Source organism: Corapipo altera, unplaced genomic scaffold (assembly GCF_003945725.1).
Source record: "Corapipo altera isolate COAL_440 unplaced genomic scaffold, ASM394572v1 1, whole genome shotgun sequence".
Taxonomy (NCBI): domain Eukaryota; kingdom Metazoa; phylum Chordata; class Aves; order Passeriformes; family Pipridae; genus Corapipo; species Corapipo altera.
Genome location: NW_020884873.1, coordinates 3,555,350 through 3,579,986, shown reverse-complemented (window position 1 = coordinate 3,579,986; position 24,637 = coordinate 3,555,350). Strand labels below are relative to the sequence as shown.

General features: G+C 39.1%; 1 protein-coding gene across 2 annotated transcripts in view; it reads right to left on the bottom strand.

Moving 5' to 3' along the window:
• Window positions 1-24,637, bottom strand: part of SOX5 (SRY-box 5) — a 640,197-nt gene that overhangs the window by 553,005 nt on the left and 62,555 nt on the right. The window contains exon 1 of one of the 2 annotated variants that reach the window (XM_027659196.1): window positions 21,327-21,346. The exons of the other annotated variant lie outside the window; for it this stretch is intronic. The gene's annotated coding sequence lies outside the window, so the exon portion shown is untranslated. Of the gene's footprint in view, window positions 1-21,326; window positions 21,347-24,637 lie in introns of those variants that run through there. 2 annotated transcript variants of the gene reach the window in all.

Here is a 24,637-nt window from a genome sequence, read left to right as displayed (position 1 = left end):
TCCTGATTATTAAGTCAAACAACCTGAGGTCCACAAGGTCAATAGCTCAGTTTGTTCCAGAGCTGTTAATCAAGCAAGAATTAATACACTGAGCATGGGAGAAACTGTCAGTTAAGAGTCAATAAAAGGATTTCATCTCTTTGTGAATCCCTAAGAGCTTAACAGCTTTCTCTTGGATGGATGGCAGGTACCATGAAACATGCAAGTGTGACCCCACATCACTGTTAATGTGTATTTAGTTGGTTTTATGTTGAAGGACATCGTGGAAGTTCACAGCTTTCACCAAGCTTTCTCCTTAGCAGACGATACCAGCAGCTTCAGGGGAGCGATGGTGGCGTGAGGTGTGGACTGGCAGTAACTTGTATCATATAAACTCCCTCCTCTTTCACAGGCAGCACCTCAAAACTGCTGCCACAAGTAATATAAAATACTTCACAGTGTTGCAAAATCCAGAGTGTAATCAAAGCACATTTTGTAAAATTACTCAACATCATTAATAAACTTGTTATTAATTCATGAAAAAATCACCTTAAAAGCTCTGCCTAATTTACTGGTTTTTAACCAATAAATGTGTTCTTACTATGCTGTTATTCACCCCATTATATAAGCTGGTAAATAATGAGATAATATCCTTTCCTTTAACTACCCATAGGATTGGTGAATTTTATAGATACTTAGATTTCACTTCTACCAAAGACAGAAAACGAGGAGAGATTAAGCTGCTTGCAGAAAGCCACAGAGGAAGCTGCGGTCTGTGATGGGATAAGAATTCAAGTGATAATTCTGTGCCCATTCTGGCTGCCTATAGTTCTCCACTTGTCTTGGGAATCACACATTAGAAAAAAAAAATACATAAAAAGAAACATCTGAAAGTGTTAAAACCAAGTGTAATAAGAAGCAGGCTTCAATATGGAGTGGGAGAGCAGTGAACCAAACAGGAAAAAAGTGAGAGTCACCATGCAATTACTCTCTAGAAAAAAAGACCAAAGGAGCCACTACAAGAGGGCTGGAGATGGAGTAACACACTAAAATTACTGGAAATCCAACCGCTAAATCTTGCTTTGCTTTCCAGAGCAAACTGCTGACAGAGGAAGTGAAATTCTGGATTAGTGCAGCGACACATCTGTGTGCTCGATACAGACGTAAAGCTGGGAATGCTGAAGCCAGTGGGAGTTCCAAGTGCTCGGCACCTCCCCGGGGACACGTGTTCTGCAACCAGAAGCACGAGCGCAGCACGGCTGGGTATGACCTCATGAGCTGGAACTGAACTCCCTCAGACAACAGCAGCCCTAACAGGGCAGAGATCGAGGCTTCAGAAAGCCCCTATGAGCACCTTTTCTCCCACGAACAAAGTTTCTACAAATATTATGCCTTACAAAGGAACTGGGACTCACACTGGAACAGGGGAAATCCCATCGGCAGCCCAATCTTAAATATTACCTCTAAAAATCAGGGACAGAGCAAATGCCACCAGGCCTCTGGTGGATCCAATAAAAGCTATCGAAGTCTCAAACAAAAAAAAAAAATGCAAATGTTGAGCACTCCTCAATTCCTCTTCAATGCCAATAACTGGCCAACAAGTAAACTTGAATAGCTAATGAAAATCAAGAAAACTGTAACAAGCTGCTCAATAATTCTTTGCTGAAGGAAAAAGTAGGATAAAAATAATTTATGTATATTCTCTGTGATCCTGCTGTAAAAAATCTCAGGCAAAATACACAAATCATTATTTTATTTAAAGGAAAGAGGGAACAAAAAGGTAATAATCATAGCTATTTGATCTAATTATTCCTAAAGGAATCCATAAGAGACTAAAAAATGTATAAAACCCACCACTCCTGATCTGCTACCTGGGGAGAATAAAAAACATTCTAGTAGGAAACACAGGTGAAAAAATAATGAAATTAGCATCTCCAAATTGTTTAAAAAGGGATCTTCAGCCTAAAGAGAATCGACAGCATAGCTTTAAGGATAGATAAATGGTTGCCTTAAGGATCTGTCTTACCTCTTCTTTTTTTTAAGTAATACCTTAATTTGCATAGTAATAACCCAATTATTGTAAGATTAGGTGACAGAAATCTCATTATTACTGTTCCTACAAAACAGTCGATATTCCATTCAGTACCTTTTAATGTTACACACCTTAAAACATAATTATTCCAATATATGCTCATTCATCTTTAATGCAATTTCTTTAATAATAATAAAACAGATTCTTCCTGTAATTGTTAGGGGTTTTTGGTTGAATATATTAGTGATAAAACATGATTTTCCTCCTTCAGGCTGCTATAGAAACAAGCAAAGCCAACCAACTGCTTAGGGGCATGCTCCCTCCCCTCTTCCCAAGAGGGAGTCCACCAAGAGGCCTAAAGCACATATGTTAAAATATGTTGCAACAACTCTCTCTCTCCATCTCCCCACTCCCTGCTTCTTCCCACGCTGAGAGCTGGTCATAAGACAAGATTGCAAACAAAATCAAATATATAGCAGCATCAGGCTTCTGAGAGTTATCTGTGCTTAGGGCTTGTTGTAACGGGGAGAGGGGGAAGGGTTGGGTTTTTAGGGCTGCAGGGGGAGAAATCAGAGTGAGAGCAGAGAGGCAGGGGCTTACCTGCCACAGGCATTCTCAGTTTCAATTACTAAGATAATAAATGAGATTAAGTGGTCAGTTACCAGATTAACAACAGAAAGGAAACGGGGGAAGGAGATAGGGCTGGCTCCATCCGAAGAACACAGCCCCACACATGTTCTGCTTCAAGAGCATGTCATGAGCAGTTATGGGAGTGGAAACAGCAGCCGCTACCTCGCCAGTCCCATCTAACTGAGTGCATGCAAGGTAAGGCTATGGAGCCTTTTACAGGCAAATCTTCCCTACTACTCCTTCAAATCCAAGAGGAGCTGGAAACAACTGCGAGTTGGTACCATCGCGTATCTGTCGGGATCCCATACAAAATCAATCACTGCTCCAAGCTCAGTGTTTACTATATATGTATATATTAAGTACTTATATATATATATATATATGTGTATATATATATACATATATATGCTTATGGACAGAGTCCCCCTCTCAAAATACCCAGGGCTAGAGTAGCACTGCAGAAAAAGTTGGTGGACGCCATTCTTTGCAAAAACACACAATTTCAGCTTGCTTGATCTCTTACCCCACCATCACTAAAAGCAGTAAATATGAGATGCAATTTCACAGGAGTTATTTACTGTTTAATTTTTGTGAAAGCCTTCTGTCAAAATGGCATGAAGGAGAAGTAATTTGGCTGAGCTCCGATTTTCGAAGTCCTTTGCAATCACCGAGACACTGCAGGTCCGATTAAAAAGGGAAAGCGTGCGTAGCTGGAAATTGTCCCTGGGTGGAAGAATTCCAGGGTTTCTGCAGGGTTGGGAACACAGCTTGCTGATCTTGGAGGTTAGGCAGCCCACCTCCCGCCCCCAGTCACTATGGGGCTAAACACGAGTGAGAACTGCAGGGCTGCCTCTTTACACCGCCCTGGATTTCTCAGAAGTGGAAAATACCATGTGCCAGAGCAAAGTCAGCAGGGAAACGACCATCCCTGGTGATGCCCACAGGCCTGCATCGAGGACAAGCTCCAGTGCAGAATGGCTGGACCTCCTCTCTGAAGATTTTGACCACTTGCCTAATAGTTCTGGTTTTGAAAAGCTTCCAATTATGCCATGTTCCACAGAAAGCAAATTAAAATGACTGTTTTTACTTGAAAATAAAATAATATAAAGCAGTGAATATGCTAATGATTTTCCCTTACATTCTTATCATCTTATTTCATGCCTTTAAACAGAAAACCTTGTGAATCTTACTATAAAAATTATCAACAAAGTAGAAACAGCCTTCCATCTTACACCAAAACTTAGAGGGCTGAGTTTATACCATCCTGACCCAATCTGACTGAAACTGAAAACTTTTCCTCTTCCATTAATAGCTTTTCCAATTCAGCAGTTCAAAGCTGCAATCCCTCACAGCCTATGCAAGGATTTGGGATCATTTTATAAATCTGTGTGGCAAATGAACATGAAAGAGAAACTCTCCTTATGGCTGGGAACTATCCTTTGGGGGGAAAAATGTTATTAGCTTTTTAGAGAGCATTTGCAAGGGTAATTTGCACTATAGCATCTCTTTTTATTGGCCTTGCAAGCAAGTGTTGAAACAATTTGCCTTATCATATATATTCACTTTGAATTGGGACCTCATGTGAAATGCTCCTCTTGAAACAAGAAACAATGAGTTTGAAAACCAACACTAAAAAAGGTTGTATGTGGCAATAATTTACTTCAACAAATATATTCAAAGGAAAGGGGGAAAGCAAGAAGGAAAGGATAAATGAAAGAGGAAAGGAAAAGCTTCTGATTTAGTCCGTCATAACTTAAGGCAGCTATCCCAAAGCTCCCAGTCGGGTCCAGCAATTTCACAGGTATTAAAACAGGAGGGTAAATCGCTACTCCTGGACATCACTTGTATTTCATTACTTCTTTAGTGTCCTCAACCAAAACCAGAGCCTCACCACAAGAGACTCTGCACAAACAAACAGCAAAGAAACACCTTTACCACCCCCAGACAATTCCCAACAGACAGCCCTAGGTCAAGATTTCCATCAGCTGTAACAGGCAGCAGCCCAGGATGGAGCATTTGATACGATGACTACAGAAGTCACTGGAAATCTTCTCCCTCTTTCAGCGTGCTTTGACTCATGGAAGAAGCAAAGCTGCAGATTGCTCCTGAAAAAATAAAACTGAAACCTCCGAGCCATCTGACCGTGCTCTGTGGGACAGCTCTTCAGTACAGAAGACTCTGAGCAAAGAGAATTGATCTCTTTTATGCTTTGGTACAACAAAATGCAGACTGTGGATCTCCAGTTCTGAAAGTGGCATTTCATCCTGCCAGAGCAAACAACTTCCATTTAAAGAAAGGAAAAAACCTACCAATAAATGACATGGCAAGGAAACAATACTACACTTGCAGGGAAGTTACATATCCTTTGAAGTGCAAGACCAGGGAAAGTACTTTCTTCTGCATAAAAAGAGTATCAAAAAGACCTATGGAAGTGTAACAAGAAATAATAAAATCAAAAGTCACCAGATACATGTGTTTCTAGTGCTGATTCTTCCCTACAGCAAGAATTCAATTTGCAGATGACAGCCCTGCAAGGCAGTTTCCTAGTGCAGATCCTCTTCTCTTCTTCTGGAGTTCAAGGGATTCCCAAGGGGTGGTAAGAGTCTGTTGCTCACGGGCTAAAACAATTTACTTGTTCATTTGCTGCAACTTTTCTGTCTCCCATCCTAGCACTGTATTGGGTACACTAACCAAAATTTACCCATCAATACTACTTACTCTGAATTTTTCAATTAAATGTATTTTAATTGAAAAAAAAAATAAATAATGGAAACTTGCTAGTTTCTATAGCAAAATTCTCAAGCCCAGCATAACTGAGTTGAAAAAAAAAATGGAAAAAAACACCCAAAACACCACACAGGCCAACAGGACGGATGCTCACCCAAGATTCAAGTTCAAACCCTACTTCAGATGAGAACCCTGGACCATGATTCCACATGTCTTTTGGGAGCACATTAACCTTTGGACTATGAACTACTCCAAAGTGGTGTCTTTCCCTCAAGGTTAGATTTTACTTCTGGGAGGGTGAGCTTTTTGGTTTGGTTTTTTTGGGGTTTTTTAAGTGAAAATTCCTGAAAGCTTCCTTTTTCATTCTGATTCAGAAGAAGACAAGAACAGAGAGGGTTTTAAGGTTATTGAAAAGTACAATGTACTTTCAACTTTCACAAATCAACATGGTGGCATTTAAATCAGCATAACCCCCTTGACTTGACTATTTTTCAGCTTGACTCAACAGAAACAGGAATGATGTAGGGTTATGTTTGATGAAAACTGGGAAGTGAAGCTGACCAGCAAAAGAGAGCAATTACTTTTCCAAAAATTCTTGCCTACGGTAAGAAAAACACGATCCCCAAAAAAACCCTCATATCAAGTTCTTCAAAACACTTGTCCATGCAAAGCTATAAACTCAATTCCCATGTCCTTAGCTAAATTCTCACTGGCTCCTAAGAGATGCCTGGGACAGTTTTCCCTCACCTTCAAGGACATTTCACTGCATAATCACTGCATACATAAAAAAAAGCCAATCTCTGCTTCACTTGCTCATGACAGAATTGCTACTTGTTTACTTACAGTAGTAAAGTAAGTCTACTTGGCATCGTGTCATCAGCTTGGAAGGCAATATATTAATTCACTACATTGAAATCCTCATCAATATTAACTTCAGAGGTAGAACTTATCTCTCAAACTGACCTATACAGGAAAATATAAAATGAACCAAAAATATCCACAGCTAAGACTATGGGAGAAGACACAGACTTAGGACAATAAATTAATAAACCCTCAAACCACTGCATGCATTTTTCATTGATGTTTTAGTCAGCACTGTGGGCCATCATAAATTGAACAAAGCAATTTCTGAGCTTTGAACACCCATTTAAGTCCAAAGCTTACTTACAATTCATGTAAAAAGTCAAACTGAAGCATCAAAGGGCACGACTACATTACTAACCAAGCCTGGGATGCAGTATTTTAACTGCATGAACTACTTCTTCCTGCTTATCATGTCCACCATCAAGAGTCAGGATCTGGCTGCTCTGCAGTACTTTGTAGTGTTCCCAAATGAAGATGCATCTGATGATACAGATACAGCCACCATACATCTGAGTCCATCTGCTTGCTGCCAACATAACATACTTGTTCAATACTGCATTAGTATTTAGCTGTGACATAAACAGCCCCATATTCACCAAGTGCCGAGTTTTACACGTTTGAGCAAATGCTTACTGAAGTCCTTTAAGTCAGCCAGGTGCTTAAATACCAAGCTGAATCAGGGCCAAAGTCAGAACAACTGTTGACATGGTACGATATAAAGGCTTAATAACAAATGAATAATGATGCCAACACAAAGCTCATTCAGCTGAATTTCACTGTCATTAAGCTACACACACACATATAATTCCTGGAGACATCTGACCTAATGGAACTCTAAGGTCAAGCAGAATGATCGGTCCCATCTATTTCAATTTGAAAACAAAATTACTGGTTTGTGACTACAAAAGTTCTCTCAAGAGTAAAGCTGGTTTAGACAGACTTGTCCACGCATACAATAATGATTTGAATGTTTATCTAAAGATTTGAACAAAAGGAAATTACCTATGACCGTGATAGATGTGTGACAAAAAACGTAGAATTAATAAAATCCTACATAACACTTCATTTAAATCTGCAAATGACTTGATAAAAATCTATATTCTAATGTATCTCCCTTCTCAGATGACTTGATTACAAAAAAGAAAAAATCCCTCTTCATTAAATGTCTCAAAGCAAACTGAAGAGCTGATAGCAAAACCTGAGCTGTGGCTATTCTGAATATCCCTGGTATTTGTATGATGTGTTGTCATATTAACACTCTTTAGGTGTAACTACTCATATGTGGCTGAAACATTAGAAGTCTAGGTTTGAACCACACACAGACCAAGTTTTGATGCCATATATATCCCTGCCAGTGTGTGCCTTGCATTATGGTCTGGGGAATTTGCCATCACACAGCGTGTCACTTTCTATAAAATAAAATCTGGGAATTATTGAAGCCATTGTCATTTCATATGACAAAAATACCAATGTTAAATGTGCCTTTAAAACATTTATCAGTCACGTGTGTCAAGAAGCAGGAGATGAGAAATATTTCATGTGAGTAAAATGCAGATAAGTTAACTTGACAAGAACATGTATTCACTTAAGAATGGGTTATGTCCCTCTTGGCATGGACATCATACTGTGCAGAGTCTCCAAGAATTTAATTAGAGCTGCAATATAGTAATTAACTACTATATATTGAAACCTTTTGTAATTTTATTTTTTTTTCAATAGTGGGTGAAGAAAGAGAAGTGATCATGCTGGAAAAAACCCCAATGGCATGGGAAAACAGAAACTACTGTAAATCCACAGGCAATAAAACATGTATGGTGGACTTTGTCATCTCTTTGTTCCACCACTGACCTCACCTTGGACCCAGTTACTTATGACACTTTCTCTGAATTACAAAAATAATGCAAAAAAGTCTGATTTATTTTTGATCGTTCACCATAAATAATTCTTTAAAGAAAATATTTCTGCTTCACAAAATCGATGGGATAAATTCTCTGAGATTCTAAATATATATTCCACAACTTCTCAACCATAAGTATTGCTGGTTTTATGCAGAAAATAAAAATAATTCCAAACCTGGGTCCAAACAAAAATATCAGGCACCTGAAAACACTTCCTTTTACAATGTACATGTTTCTTAGGCAATTGTTTGGCTTCCACAAACACCAATATAGAGTCTTGTGGAGATTCTCTACATAATCCAGACAAAGTGAGGAAGTGGGGTTGAGCCTAACCTGAGCCAAACCTGAGATCCCTTTTCTCCTAGTCTCATGCCAAAAGCAGGGTCAAGCACAAGAGAAAGGGAGAAACTGTCCCACCACACACTGCCTACTCTCTGTGAATATGGAAGTCAACACTGACTCTTGGAGATCTTTAGGTTCAGCTCTGATCCCTCAAAAGTCAGCAAATCCTGAACCTAGTCGCTTCCTTGGAACTCTTCAAAAATTCTCACTTAGGAAAACACTATCCAGATTCAAAAGATAACATACTGGATCCAGAGTAAAAACATTGACATGTATTATTCCAGCTTGATCCTTATTTGGGTGGGTGATCTTAAGAACTTCTGTTCTAATTTCTCCACCCACAAAATAGGAATAATAGTAACTTACCACGTTGATACAGTATTTTGAAATCTGTGAGTAAAAAGCACTATGCAACAGCTGAATTTCATAATTAAGTGTTATTATAATCTAAGTGGCATTTGGCAAAAATAAAGAGAATATAAAAGCATCCAGGCCCTGATTTATTGCTACTTAGTTCCTAGGGGTATTCTTTCAGACTATCTTTGCCTTCTCCGCTCAGCATTACGAAGCACAAACTCAACATTACAGAGGATGAATGTTAATATGTTCAGGATAAATGCACCTATGAAGACACTTCCCACAGTGTAATGGGTTACATAACAGCTGAGCCATAACTTTCTGTGTGGATGCTCTCAGGCTGTTGCAGTTGCCTCTGAAAATCTTTTAAACTGCGATCACTCAATCACTTTGAAAAAGTAGCTCCTGCACAAGTTTTCAAAGCCAGAATCCTCATTGACTGTGGAGTCTTAATTCACAATTTGTCTACTGGGATGGATGTGTCCTTACTTGTAGTTCAAAACAACACATTTTTTGTTGGTTGGTGAAGCAGGAGCAGAGTTAAAAACAAAAAAAAAAAAATCCCTATTCAGTTTCCCCATGCTGCTTCCCATGACTCTTTTTATGTTTCCTTCAGATTGCATTTCCCAGGGTAAGAAAAGTAAGTGGCCAACAGCAGGGGGAAGGACATTCACTGCCACCACACAGAGAATTTGAGGCTTGCTCAAGGGACCCTCCCCACCAGTGCTCCCCCAACCAACGGGAGCCCCACGGGAGACAGGGGAAAGCCCACAGGGACAAACTTCCTGAAGGACACTGAAGGAGACATTTTCAGCCAGTGATGACTCCTGAGCTGCCTCTGAGCCCTGCTGGGGTAAAAGCTGTTTGGCCTTGGCCCAAACTGTGCCACCATGCCTTGTGAAAGGTGCAAGGTGAAAGGACTCATCACAAGGTGTCACTACAGGAGCCAAACCCTGACCTTGGGACTTCCCTACCCCTCTCCCTGGTCCTCTGGAGGACTATGAGGACAACCCATCTTCAGAAATCCATGTCCCAGGTAGCTCAAGTCACAACTTGAGCTCTGTCCCAGGTCTCTGCTGTAAACCTTCCCCTAATTCACTGGCACAATCCCACCTCTCCACACCATGCCCTGCCTTCCTGCCTCCCCATAATCCAGTTGTTTTCCACCTTTAAAACAAAAATCCAAACAAAAATCCCTCCTCTAATATACAAAACATGACATACAGGACGGTAAAGTATTTCTGATTTCCTTCTCCAGGGATCAGGACCAGGGCCGTTCCCTTGACTTTACAACAAAAGCTAATCCTCCCACCTCCCCCTTGTAGACAGGCAAGTTCTCCAGACTCTTCCTCATTACATAAGGCACATGCATAATCCTTCCCCTCCCACAGAGCATCTCAAGAAACACAATTCTCTGCCTCCCCCTCAATCACAACAAGTCTAATCCCAACACTTCTGACATTGCCCACTAAATAGCCATCAGTACACTGAGAACAAATGGAATGAAGCATAAAGTCTGTATATGGTTTAAACCACAGCCTCACAATTGATTTTTCCAGTTTTCTACTCAGCCTTCATGTTCTGCTTCATACTTGCAATTTAAAACTATTTTTCTATATAAATTCTATCTTTTCCTTTTCCTTTTTCTCTTTCTCTTTACTTTTTTTGTGAGAGATGAGAAGGAGACGCGGTGGTTTTTTATTAGTGAATAGAAGATTTTGTTTTGTTTTGTTGGTGGCATTTTATGGCCGTATTTTAGAGACAAGTTCATGGTAAGTTCAGAGGAAAGGAATTTTCAAAGAAAATCTAGCACAAAGCATTGTGGGGAATGATATGGAAAGTTGACAAAATTATGGTAAACAATGAAAATAATAATTAAGTGTGGGGAAACACTGCATCAACATTTATCACATTGTTAATTTTTCTTATGGAAAATGCTTTATTGTCTGCAGTTTCAGAAACAGATCTTAACCTAGGCTATGGAAGCAGAATGTTGCATATATAATGGGTTTGAAACATTTTTTTATATAGAGAGGAAAAAAAAAGAAAATGGCAAACATGTCTGTATGAGATAAGGCTTTCAGAACAAAATATAATACATGGAAATCCTTTCTTGAAGTGCTTTGTGGTCTTGAGGAGGTAGGAAACTTGAAACAGTAGTTACAGTAAACACAAGTCTAAACAAGGTGTGAAAAATTGGGGCAGAGGCAGAAACAAAAACTGAAGAAAGTGGCTAAAAGGAGTGAGAGAAGTGATGTCTTACATGGTCATGGCTAATCTATTTACAGTTACTTTAAAATCCATTTAAGAACTCAGTTGCAAATAAATAGAGAATGTCTATGCCCAGCATTTAGCAAAGGTAGTTAGAAGATGAAGAATAAGTAGAGGGCTGGGCACTCAGAACTCCTTGTTCTAATTCCAGGCTGCCTGTGTCAAATTGGCTAAGCCATACCAGCTCTCAGACCAGTTCCTTTCCTGGATAATGGGGTGATAGCATTTTCCTCTCCAGCATGCTATCAAGATGAATTAACTAAATTATATTAACTAAAGCTACCTTACTGTCCTCCTGCAAATCTTCTGTCAGGGCTCCTTACTTGCCTTGATGTCTACAAAGGATATCTTGACTGCTGGGCAGCTGGTGTACTAAGATATCTGCCTATTGTAAGTATATCTACATTAGCAAACAATTTGCTGCAACAGAGGCAGAGCACTAGATGACAGCAGTTGATACCAAGGCACCTTCATCTATATTATCTGGGGCTCAGGTTTACTATTGACTGGATTCAGCCTTGTCCTCTGTACTGAATCTTGCATGTAGTTTCCTTTTGTCTCGAGGGACCAACCACTGGTTTAGACCCTTGTATTTCTATCAGTGCTCAGAGTGTCTGTGGTGTGTTTCTGCACAGGAACTTCTACTTTATTTTCCTCCAGAGGAATCTAGTTCGACACAAACCAAAACCACTCTTCAAACCAAGCTGACATATGCTAAGCAAAAAAAGACCAGGGAGATTTTCTTCAAAACCAAAATGCTAAGACCAAAATGCTAGCAATCAATGCTAACTACCATAATTTTTCTTTATGCATTCCCTCTATCTCCTTATCCATATCCTGGTTGTTTTCTTCTTTCGGTCTTCTAGTTATATGAAAGTTGTCCACCACCACCATAGGGTTTTGGTGGTGAAGCCACTCTATGAAGACTGCTCCTGACTGCAGTTTACATGGACTCACAAGTAGCTGCAAAGGAACAAGTTGAAGTGCAAATAACGGAGGTGCAAAGGAAGAAAGAAACACCTGGTGCTAGGTGTTATAAACCAGTTTCCCCACTGCTGTGTGAAGTGGTTTAAGACAATAAACTTTTGGGATATTCAACTCAGATCTTACTCCACGATACTGTTCCAATAACAAGATCTTTTTTCATACAGTGGCACTGCGTTGAAGAATTATTTGGCTCATCATCTGCACTAAAAAATCATTTTTCTCAACAGTAATGCATTTAATTATTAGTGTTCATAATTTTTTTCTGGGTATGTTCTATTTTACAACTTATTATCCACCTGAAAGGAGATTTTACCTACAAATACAAACCCTGTTGCAGGGTTTTTCCCATTTGTTGAAGGAACAGAAAACATGCATAACTGTTAAAAGTACTCTTAGTTATGTTCTTTTCTGTATATGAAACAATTACTTGGAGAGTGGCTGTATAAAAGACATTTGACAAGAAGAGTGTTGAGAGCATTTAGTAAGTACAGAAAAAGGACAACTTCTTGATACAGGCCAAACAATATTTTAAGTAGGAAGATTTCCATTTTGTTGTTACTGTGCTTTTAATTGCAAGAGGTGTCAACTTCTATTCTTGTGGAGAAATCAGTCAGGAATCAACAATAATGAGGAGTACATTCAAAAAGGTTACTTCAAGCACCAGGAAGCTAATCTTCTTTGGTTATTCATAACTACTAAAGAGATAAAAGCTTATTCACAGAATAATTCAGAGCACCTAAGCTAAACACTGCCTCTGAACCACCCTCTACCCACATCCTTCCCCACTGAGAGATGAACAGATGAAAGCCAGCCTTAAGTTAGTCTTTTGGAATAACCCCTGTTTGTGAACAGCATTTCCATATACTTTATCTCTTTAATCAGAGGGTTTAAAATACATTGTTTTATTTTGAACTGCAAGTGCTTCAATTTTGCCACTCAAATCGCACTGAAATATTCCCAAATTTTAACATTTCATTTGGACTTGCCATTAGAAATGCCTCAATAACTCAATAAAGTAGAAGTATTTCAGCTTTGAGAGGTATTAATTTGGATCCATTCTCAGAATAATGTGATTTATTTTACCTATATTCCTGTGGACTCCTGCAACTCATATTGAGTTAAGGTCTCCATATATACCCTTTCAACTTAAGGTAAATTAGAATTGACCTGAAGTGACTACAACTAGATTTCCATGATACTTTGTTGTTATCACCTTGTACTTAGTCCCTGTAGATTGGAAATCACATAATAAGTTTATGTTTAAATAATGTTCTAATACCCTAAAAATGTTCAAATGCCCTAAACAAATACTGTACTAATACCTTATACCTTAAATATATGGTCTTAAGCTCTGCCAGGGGAGGTTTAGGTTGGATATTAGGAAGAAATTCTTTACAGAGAGAGTAATCAGACATTGGAATGGGCTGCCCAGGGAAGTGGTGGATTCTCCATCCCTGGAGGTTTTTAAGATGAGACTGGATGTGGCACTTAGTGCCATGGTCTAGTAACCACAGCGGTAGTGGATCAAGGGTTGGACCTGATGATCTCGGAGGTCTTTTCCAACCCGGTTGATTCTATAATTCTATAATTCTATGAAATGTAGAAAAAAAGAACAGTAAAATCTTGGAGATGGTGGGAACACCGTGGGGGTTCCCATGGTGGGAACACCGTGGAAAAATTCAAGATATAGATGGATACCTATACAGTGGAAACAGGACATGGAGCATCACAGGGAGCATTCAGCCATGACTGCACAGCATCGAGTACAAGCTGATGAGGTCATGTACCAAAACACATCTACTGGCTACAGTGGCCAGCAGGAACACCAAGAATTCATGCAGTGCTTCCCTCTCTCTTGAATCAGACCGAATCTGTCTGCTCCATCCTAATTGATGAAGAGAAGCTTCTGGTCCAGACTGTCTCTGCGTGTCTATTTTGTGCTCTTTAACAGAGGTCACACCCCCCCCGCTGCAGAGTCTTTGCAGGCACCATGGTGCTAAGCCTGAGTCTGCCTTCAGTCATACCAGGTCAAAAGATGAGTTCTCTATGTTAAAAGGGATCACTCAGCACACATAGTGATAAGCAATCAACAATACTGTGCCTTTAAGTCTTGGAAATACTATTTTTTAGTTTGTTTCAGTTTCTAGATCAAGTTATTTTTGTAAATAAGAATAAATTACCATATTTAAAGTAGGTATTAAATTAGCCACTATTACTCTCCTAGGGACCTAAGAAGCCTTAAAGAGCAGAGGAATTTTTAGAAGTCTTTTACTTTCATGTTTTTAATCATTATTGTCTTTCTGCTTCTAAAATCAAAACAGTTTTGCTCTTCGTTTCTTGGGTTCTCAGAACAAAATACTTGCAGAGACCAAAATGCTTGTGTGACCCAGAAACATCAGTACTTTCCAAAAATACAATGACATGCTAACCTATTAATGCAAACATGATGCTTTACATACTTTTCACTAAGTCACACCAAAATGCTCCATTGTGGCAACCTCATTGAACATGCTGCCAAACTTCCTTTATTAGAGACATTTGCAAGAACAAAACTTTCGAGTAATAAAGTATTAACTAATCATCTCACTGTCTTTTTTTCTTTTTTTTTTTTTTAAATCAGTTGTTGTTTCTTCAGGGCATGTTTTTTTAACCCATATTTACCTTAAGTAATAGAGGGTCCAGTTGACTTCCAAATCTTCTGACTCTCAGTACGAAAGCATAAGGATTAAAAAATCTGGCCTTCGGTGTCCAGCTCTGTACTTCTCCCACAATGTATCAAACTTTCCCTCCTTTGACTTAATGTCAGAGCAGAGCTTTTAATGCATGGCCTTGGCTTGATTTATGGGTACATTTAAGGAATGTGAGGTCGCTCAAGCTAGCAAACCAGCTGGCCTCCATGCAACAGAGCAAAACAAAAACTTCAGGCAAAAAAAAAATCTCACTGGACTTGCCTAAAACAGAGTATAAAATAGTATTTAATTTTATTTTAAAAACATAAATAAAACAATATTGTTATGCTTTAAAATGCAGATCTATTTTAAGTAGTAGTCACAGATTCACCTGAGAAAATGGGGTTTTTTCCCAGTTTTTCCCTTACAGAGCAGTATCCACAGTCATGGCTACTTTATTACCAGTCTGAAAATGAATATCTAAGGGAAAGAGACTCCCTTTAAATTAAAAATTAATAAAACTTTGTCAATTATGTGACATAACATACCATTTGGAATGGAGGACAAAAAGTCTTTCCATAAATCTAATACAATACACCACGTTGTTAATGCTGCTGTCTGCAAGGCTTTAGTTAGGTGAATATTGTATGGAGACTGAAGAGACGTGTAGAGTACAAACTCCAATACATCATTTTACCAGCAGTTCATGAAAAATCAAGGTTAATCTATAAAGACCACAGGGCAGACTAGAGGAAGTCAGTATTTATGGGCTCCTTCTGCACTCAGTGAAGAAAAAGAGACACAGTATGAAGGCAACATGAGTTTTGTACCTTCTTCAATTTACGGATACTTGAAGTTTTCCAGTGAAGTGCAGTAATCTGACACTAAATTTGCCTTGGTTTTTATAAAACCCTCCTAAGACAATAGTCTTCCAGTTTCCTGATAAATCAGCCATATGTGGTCAGCCACTGTAGAACTATACATTGCCATTCAGAGAGACAGCAGAAGAGGTCTGGACAACCCTGTTTCTCCAGGGACAAAGCACTGCAAAGATACACACGTATTTACACAGACCTAGTGTTGTCAAATATTGTGATTTTATCATGAGATTCATAGCAGGCATTTCTCTTACAGATCTGCCCTGCTTATTGGAGAATATCAGCTCCAATTTAACAAAGAAATGGAGCTACAGGCTCTGATGCTTAAAAAAACCCACCCTTGAAAGTGTGAACCCTGACAACTCAAATGCAAGAAAAATATAGAAGGGGATTGGATTTTTTTTTTAAACTTACGATTTCTAAGTGATTTTGTGGCCTGCTTCAACTGGTAATATTCACACAGATGGGTTAAATGTCATTTTGCACTCTGAATTAACTTCCCTAAAATCTGTTCTCAAAGCCTTGTCACTCACCTGAGTAATCCTCCTGGTTTTAAATGGGCCTCCATAAGTGACCAGACTAGTTTACTTCTGCACGCTGCTGAGCGTTACGTAGGAGGTGCTGATACTCCCACATCCCTTTAAAAAGAAGATTAGGCACTAAGATAAGTGAAAACTTCTGTTCAAATTGGCTCAAATCCTTCTCCTATTTAACTTGGTGGCAGAACTCCCACTTACTTCAAAGGTCCAGGACAGGCACGCTGTATTAATTAGGACAGTGCAAAAACTCTCATTACAAAATCGAAGCATGTGACACTCACCTGATTTAAAACAAAACAACAAAAAAATCCACCCAGTCTCGGATTTACATCTCTGTGAACACTGGGCACTAAAAACTTCAGTGCAGAAGCCCTGGGGATTTCGGATTTTGGACCAAAAATATGTAAGAATGAGATATATTTATTCATTACTCACTTGTTATAAGATTGAAAGTAGGGCCCTTTCACAGGAGGCCTAAATTTGTTGGAATTCATGTGAACGAGAATAAAACTGTAGGTAATACTTACCACAGCTCTACTTACAATGAAGAGGGCTGGGTCTTTTTAATTTTAAAGAAACTTTAGCCTTTGTACTACTCTCTGCAATTCAGTGATGCAAGCTGTAATTCTAGTGTTGCCACATTTGGGCCCTCTCATAGAAAATCCCAAACATGGGGCAAGTACACTTCATTTAAATTAGCCTCCCAGCTCGTCCCTGCTCCCTCCTAGGAGATGGTTACACCAAGCTGGTCCATAGGAAAATATCCTCTCTGCTACATTAATTAAACCCAAGAACTGCACTTGGCAGGGCAGCAGCAGTACCCGCTCAGTCCTGATAGTGCAGGGGGCTGAGGCTGAACTTCTGCTCCCCAGACCAAGCAAAGACACGTTTGTTCCACATCAAATTCAGCCTTTTTCTGAAGCGATGGGGGAGCAAGCAGGCTAATGTCAGGCTGAATATTTTTAATATTTATAATGAATAAAATTATATGCTTGGAATGCAACCTTCAGCATAACAGCATTAAAAACTAAATTTTTATTTGGATTATATTCATGGTAATAATAAGTAATGTAGGGGTTTTTTTGTGACATAGGTTAAAGAGTCTGTAACCTCTAATTTGACAGGAACTCTATTATCACTCTCTGGAAAATTAGACAAGATAGAATATTAAGACATCCAAAAACTGACACAAATAGAAAACTAGGTCTCTCACTTGCTCCTCTTTCTTTAAACAAGGAAGATGATTATATGCTGTTTGACATTCCATTTTCAGGGCAACTAAAGAGATGCCGGGAGTCACACTTCATTTATTCTTCCAAATGCCACCACTGAAAAAAAAAAAATGTGTTGGTATTTGAAGGCACCACACTCCCACAAACAGCGGCCAGAATTAACCTTGTCTTCCTGATGGATTCATTTGTGAAGTCCCTCAGTTTAGTTTCTCAAGACAAAATTAAAAATACCCTCATGGCTGAGTGTAAGCACTTAAAGCACACACACGACATGGTGGGCCAAAACTCCCCAGGGTGTAGCCTCGCTGAACTCATTGTATTAGACAAGTCAAGGGGAAATATGTTCTTGTGGAGATTTCCAGCCTCAAGATATTTGGATTTGCTTAAGGTTAGCGTCTGAACTTTTACATAACTATTCTGACTGAACCTCACAAAATTTTGAGGTTCACAACCAACTCTAAAACTAAGAGTGAAAGAAATTACTTTAACAACTCTTTCATGTTTCCCAGTAAGATATTTTGCTTTTCAGTGTGAATAAAACAACGTTGTTTTAGATCTTGTCATACCAGTGAACAAAGGCATAATGTTGCGCACATTTCCTTAAACAAACAAACAAACAATCAAACAAACAAACAACCCCTCCATGTCTTCTGTTGGAATTTTATCAATCCAAAATAAGAAAAAAGAAAATTTAATTTTTCAAAATCTACTCTAAGCTGACACAAAAAATTAGAATCATTAGTGAGTTTTTAGTCTGTTCTTACTCAGGCAAAAGTCCCATTGAAATGAAGCCAACATTACTTCAAAATCTGAATACTGTTTCATTCAGCTTTTCAGCACCAAGATGAAGCTTTAGTTACAACCATCTGTCATGGGTATAATCTCATAGCACTGATACCCATTTCTCTTAAATATAACCTTTCTTCATAAACTCTCTATCTACCTCTGGTGTATACACAAAGCTCAAGAAATACAACCAGAAAATCAGTATTTTCATTATTATTGAACAATAATAGTACCTTGCACATTAATAAAAATTCATCCCAGATAGCTTAGCTAAGCTGAAACACACTCTGCAGTACAGAATCTTGAAGACCAAGATTAAGACTTGTTTTGGCACATCTCAAAAGAACGAATGAACCAGAGGGATGGTGGAAAAGAAGACAACAATGTATTTTAGGATCTTAGCACATTGTGAGGTTTCTCAAATGACAGTCTCCTCCACTACCATTAAAAATCCACTATACATGCACTATTGACTATTAATAGGATGAAGTTTACAATTTGCTTTCAATGGGAAAATTATAGAGGACATGGAAAAATATTGTTACAATTGTGTTCAACAATATAACATAATCATCCCCAAGAGCTTGCATTCCTCAATATCCAAACATATCACACCAGTCTTGCTAATGTGTGACAAAAGGCTGAAGACTCTAGACAAAATAGAGAAACAGGGGTTGATGACGACTGAAATGAGGAAACAGCACAGTCTACTGGTTAAGGCATTAAACTGGGTATCAGGCCACACGGGGCTGCATTTTTATCTGGGCTGCTGAGATGCTTCTTTTTCTCCGGCCAAGTGCACGGTCAGTCAGGCCAAGATCAAGACTATAGAAATGCCTGTGCAGTTCAAGGTGTGGGCAGAGACATTTTCTTACATTCTGATGTGTCTGACTGGAAACCACCCTGGCCCACACGGCCCCATTAGCATGATGCTCCATCCACCTGCAGTGCTGGAATACATTAACTTAGTTCGTTGACTTCCAAACTAGTCTGCTCATGCCCTTCCCTCTAGACATGCCCCTTACTGAAAAATAACAGGTCAAGGTCAAAAAAGAAATTCCAAGTAGTGTTATATTAAGTGCTGTATTGATTGGTTGTTTTTATTTTCACACATAAAACCTTAAATAATGTATTAGCTTTCAACGTACCAAAATCTAAAAGTGATCACCAACTGCCCGGAACAGAAAGCAGGAAAGAGTTGTTCAGAGGAAAGAAGAATCCTGACTTTCAACATGTTCTAAGATTTTTGACTCAAGATAGATTTTTCAGATCAGTCATGATTTTTTTCACATCAGTCATGATTTCTGAAGACCTGGAATGACTATACTGTTAATGAAACCTTTTTTGGTCTCAAGGGCCTGGTTTTCATCTTCAGTGACAAAACAACACTAAATATCAGATCTCTTCTGGTTGGTTTGGGTTTTTTGCAGAGAACATCATTTAAAAACAGTCCAGATATTTCCAACTCCTAAAGTCAAGCGGTAGCAAAAACCTAATCACACATACTGTGCTTCAATTTTAAAAGTCCATATATACACTTCCCGAGGATTCTGGGAACTGTAGTCTCCTGGCCTACTTTCCTCTTAAAATGTATTTAATTTAAAACAAACCATCCAGCCAAGTCTGTTGGTAAAAATGAGGCAAATATTGCCCCCTGAAATTATCTCCACCACTGAAGGGAAGAAAACCAAGTGAGCCTATTCCTCTAGTGTAAACAGATTATTCCCTTGCTTGAAGTGATGAAGCTGTCTCTCCCTATTGCACAAATATATAAAACAATATATCTTATCTATTTGCCAGGATACTGGGTAATGTCTCCAGGGCTGCCTATCAGCTGGTTTAATTGTAAGACAGTTTTATGTTAGGCATAGGGAGAGGGGAATTTGGTAAGCACTGTGAGGAGGGCGGGAGAAGAAAATAGGTCAGATAGCTTACAAACATGCCAGAAACAGAGACTAATAGTTCTACTTTTTATTCTATAATAAAATTAATGTTGCCCCAGCAGCATGCAATGTGGTACATCCATCTAATTTATTAAACAAACAAGAAGACAAAGGATTAGGTGAAGATAGTACTCCTGTGTATTTGTGAACTAGTTTCCCGTAATTAACAAAATTGATGATAAATATAATTTTGTTTTTACTTTCTCTTCGTTTTCACACATAAACATGCAATACGATACATCAACTAGAATAAAATCTGCTAAACTGATTATGAAACTACAAATCTATGATTTATTTAAATGTTTAGTCACAGCATTTTCCCTTTTGCTGGTTCCTTCACGTACTAAAGAGAAAGGACAAAACAGGAGGAGATATGCACAATTTCACCCACCAGAATTTTACATTAAACCCCACGATGTGCACACAGCCCAGGCTGCATGTTCACACACAGCAAAGCAAACAGTGCAGAAAACATGAAAGGGGAGAAAACACTGGACAATTCTGAACAAAAGCAATCTCAAGTACAAAGACTTGAGATCTTTTTAAGATCTTTGCAAGCAGAAAAGAAAATAAGTGCTTCAAAATGGGGGCAAAGTGAAGAGGGTTCTTTATAAACACTGACTCGAAGCCTTCAGACATTAAACGACTCATATTACAGACTAATGCTATAAACTCCCCCAAATCTCATCTCTCTAAAAATGCTAGAATTAATTTTTTCTCTTGTCACTGGGAATTACATTTACTTGGTCAATCAAATCTGTCCAATTCTCGTCAAGAATTTGCAGCCTTTAGTACAGTTTGTGAAAGCAGCTCCTCAGAACAGGGCCTTTGAGAAGACAGAGGTAAACAACCCTACTGCAGCAGGGAGAGTCCTGCAGAGAGGAAACCCAACAAAAGATGCATTATGCTATTAACAATAAGAAAACAGCTCTATGATTTCCTCTTATTTTTATTATTTATATTGGCTTGGTGCCCAAAAACCCCAGAAGTCCTCCTGCATCTCAAAGCCTGAATGAAGCTTACAGACAGAATTAAGAGACTACAGGTAAAACATTTTTTTTCTCCGAAAATACCGGGTTTGGCATTTGAAAAATTTTCTTTTCCCTGCTTTGCCTCACAAGCACAGTGGACAAGTGTGTTCAGTTTGAGATTCCCAAATTTATCATATCTGCTGCAATGACAGCATACTCACATGATGACAGTAGCCAAGATATCAGTGCTGATTCATATCTGCATGAAACTCATTCTTCAGTTCATAAAATTCTTCTTATCATTTTGCTAAGTTTGAGGTCTGCTGGAATCTAAAAGCTCAAAGTGAAAAACTAACAGCATGTGTCTATTCTGGGGCTGAGCTGGAAGAAAAAACTGAGTTCCACAGCTTTCCCCCAAAACAGTAACACATTCAGGTTTATTTATAACTCTCACCTATTTTGGAAGTTTTTGTGAACCTGGCCTGACATTCAGTTTGGTAATTCAGCTTAAAACTAGGGGAAAACTCCTCTCCTTTTATGCCTCCATACAAATGCTATGAGAAGGCTAATACACAACAAAGAAATTAATAGCATACCGTGACACAACACACGAATGTCACAAATAAATTACTAAATTCTAAAAAGGAAAGGTAAATAGACAAAAATCGACTCTGAGCAACTGTTTGCATTAAACAGCAAACAGAAAAAGGAAAAGAGAAAGACAGTGTCTATGAGTTGGAGATTATAAAAGGTTCTGAAAACTGCAGTATGACTTTGGCACAGGTGACACGGAGCTGTGAACACTTTCAAGGAGGTCCCATCAGACCTTGGAGCTAACGATCCTCTTTCAAATCTGTCTACTTCTTCCTTTTAATCTTCCTTTTCTGTTGTTTTTGCTTGAGAGAAAACAACAAGGCAGGATGCTGTGGGAGAGACACCAATACTCAGCTCCTGCTGAGAAGAGGGAAAAAAAAAAAAAAAGATGTGTTGGAGCTGGAGCTGCTGAATCCTGCTCACTTTGTGCAAAGGAATTAAACAGTGTCTCCCTTCACTGACTAAATAGGGCAAATTTGGTTTACCTGGGTGAGATAATGTCTTTTACTGATGGTGTAAAGTAAAATGACAGTGCATTTGAGGTAGAAGAGGATGTATCAATTCAACTCCACTGCTGCCATAAGCAGCATCCAAGGGAGATGGGAATTGCTCTGTTCTAGGTGGCAAGTCCCTCCACACCTGCCTTGGCAAGGAGATGCAGCAGCTCGTCCATGGCAGGACATCTTGACTGCTTAGACCATGGGTCACAAACTTTTGGTGACAGAAGGAGAAATTGAGTTTGCACAGCCCGCCCTCCAGGAAAAAAAAAAAAATTCATTTTGTCTCATTTTTGAGCACAAAGATTTAGGATACTGTATAAAACAGATTTTTCAGAATTCAGCTTTTAACATTCTACACCTGCTTCAGTTTTTTTATACAGTTTTTATAACTAAGAGGATGACACAGGACACAGGAGACAGCTATTTGCTGTTCTCCTGTCTCAGTCATAGAGTGTGGCTGAAAGTTCAGAAAGCTGGTATTTCTACCACATGGCACAACTGCCATGCAGAACAAGCTCCAAATTCAGTATATAGTCTTAAATGCTATTTTTCTGAAAAGAACTACCTCACAAATTACAACAAAAAGTAGCAATACCAGCGTCAATCACGTACAAACCTCTAAATGCCTCAAATCGCTTTTGCATAGGAAACTAAACACCATGATCCACATTAAAAAACCTAAAACCTAGAGTGCACAGAGAAGTCAAGTATTTTCTCTTAATCTGTTTTATCCACGGTCCCATACTTTCTTCATCTCCAAACACTGACTCAGAGTTTAAGTAATTTTGAGTTTGGCAGTTTTTGAAACATTACTGCAGAAGAACCCACCTTCTGTGGAAGTCCACAGCATCTGTATTTATACTCAGAGAATAATAACATTATTCTGTTCAAGAGGAGAACTTGCTCTAAAACGGCGTCCTTTCCACAGAATGGAAAGCAGAAAAAGTGATCATAATGCATTGTCAGAAACATACACACACACACACTCAACTGAGAGCCAACATTTTCTTTCACAAACTCAGAACGAGACAACAGAGTACTTCCAAAGCCGTGAGCAGGATCCTGATTTTTGGGGCACCTCTACAGGCCAGTGTCCAGGCTCAAGCAATGCCAAATTCCTCCTCCCCCACCATGGGTATGGTGACAATTTGCATGGAAAAGTAGAAGTATTCAGCAGCTGCTAGATTTCACATCCAACTTTTCCCCTTCACCCCCAGTCCCAAGGCAAGGCCACAGCAGAAAAGCAAGCAGGTCAGACAGCAGCATCCCACAGACCACCAGCTGGACTGCTCTGACTTATTCCAGCTTTAAGTGGTTTTTTCATCTTACTATTTGATGTAGGAAGCTGCTTCCTTCTTTCCTTCCTTTCCTTCTTTCTCCACTCAGTTATTCATTTAACTTTTTGGAGGCAAACAGAAAAGGGAGCCAGCATTGCCAGTGCTCACAGCATGGTACTGTGCAGGCTGTGTCCCCTCTCCCACAGTCATTCCCACCAGCAGCATAAAACTCGGATAACAGAGCTGCAGCTCAGAGCCAGGGGGCTTGCTCCTCCACCTGGATTGCCAACGAAGTTCTGAGCCTCAAGGCTGCCCAGTCAAGTCCTACCCCTCCTTTGTGACACACAGAGACACGTGAAAAAGTATTTTTTCTCTGAAGATCTTTCCCCAGTTCAAGCTCTCCCCACCTGTGAACCACACTGTGGGAGTAAAGATGTTCCTCCCCAGGCATTTCATCCTTCCATGCCCGGCCCTGACCACCCACAAGAGGAAGATGTCTCTGAGAGAGGGTGGCCCTGATATCAGGTGCTGTGTGTCACAGAGAAGGGAGCAGAAATCAGAAGAAGAAATCAAATACATTCCCTCTTTCTCACATGTGAGTTATTTCTCCACGCCAACCCGTATATAGGCTCCAGAACTCCAGTTTTCTTCACACTAGTTCAGTCCTCCTTTCCATAAAAAAAGAGGCTTAATTTGAAGTTCAGTTCAGACAGGAAAGAAAAACAGTCCTTCAGCTGCAAAGATTTTCAAGCCATATGCAGTACTTCAGGGTTTCAGTTTTTCCTTGCATCGTTTACTCTATGCCTGGACAAACATTTTCTCTCCCTTGACTTTTTCAAGCCTCTTCCTCACCAACCCACCAGCTCATACTCACATGCCTGCTTTAATGAGCCTTCCTTACACCCTTCCCTTCAGACCAAGCTGTTTTAATATTTATTAATTTTTTTTTCATTTCCATCCAACTAAACAAACTTCTAAATCCGATGATAATTATTTTCAGCACTACTAAGATCAAAACAAAGTTTCTCAGTGTTTTCAAAATGAGCATCTGATCTATCTAACACAAGAAAAAACCCCAAACCCAACATGAAACGGTAAGACTCTTACCTTAAGTTTTGACCAAACTATGCAGGAAAAATCTTAACTTCGGTTATCATGCAA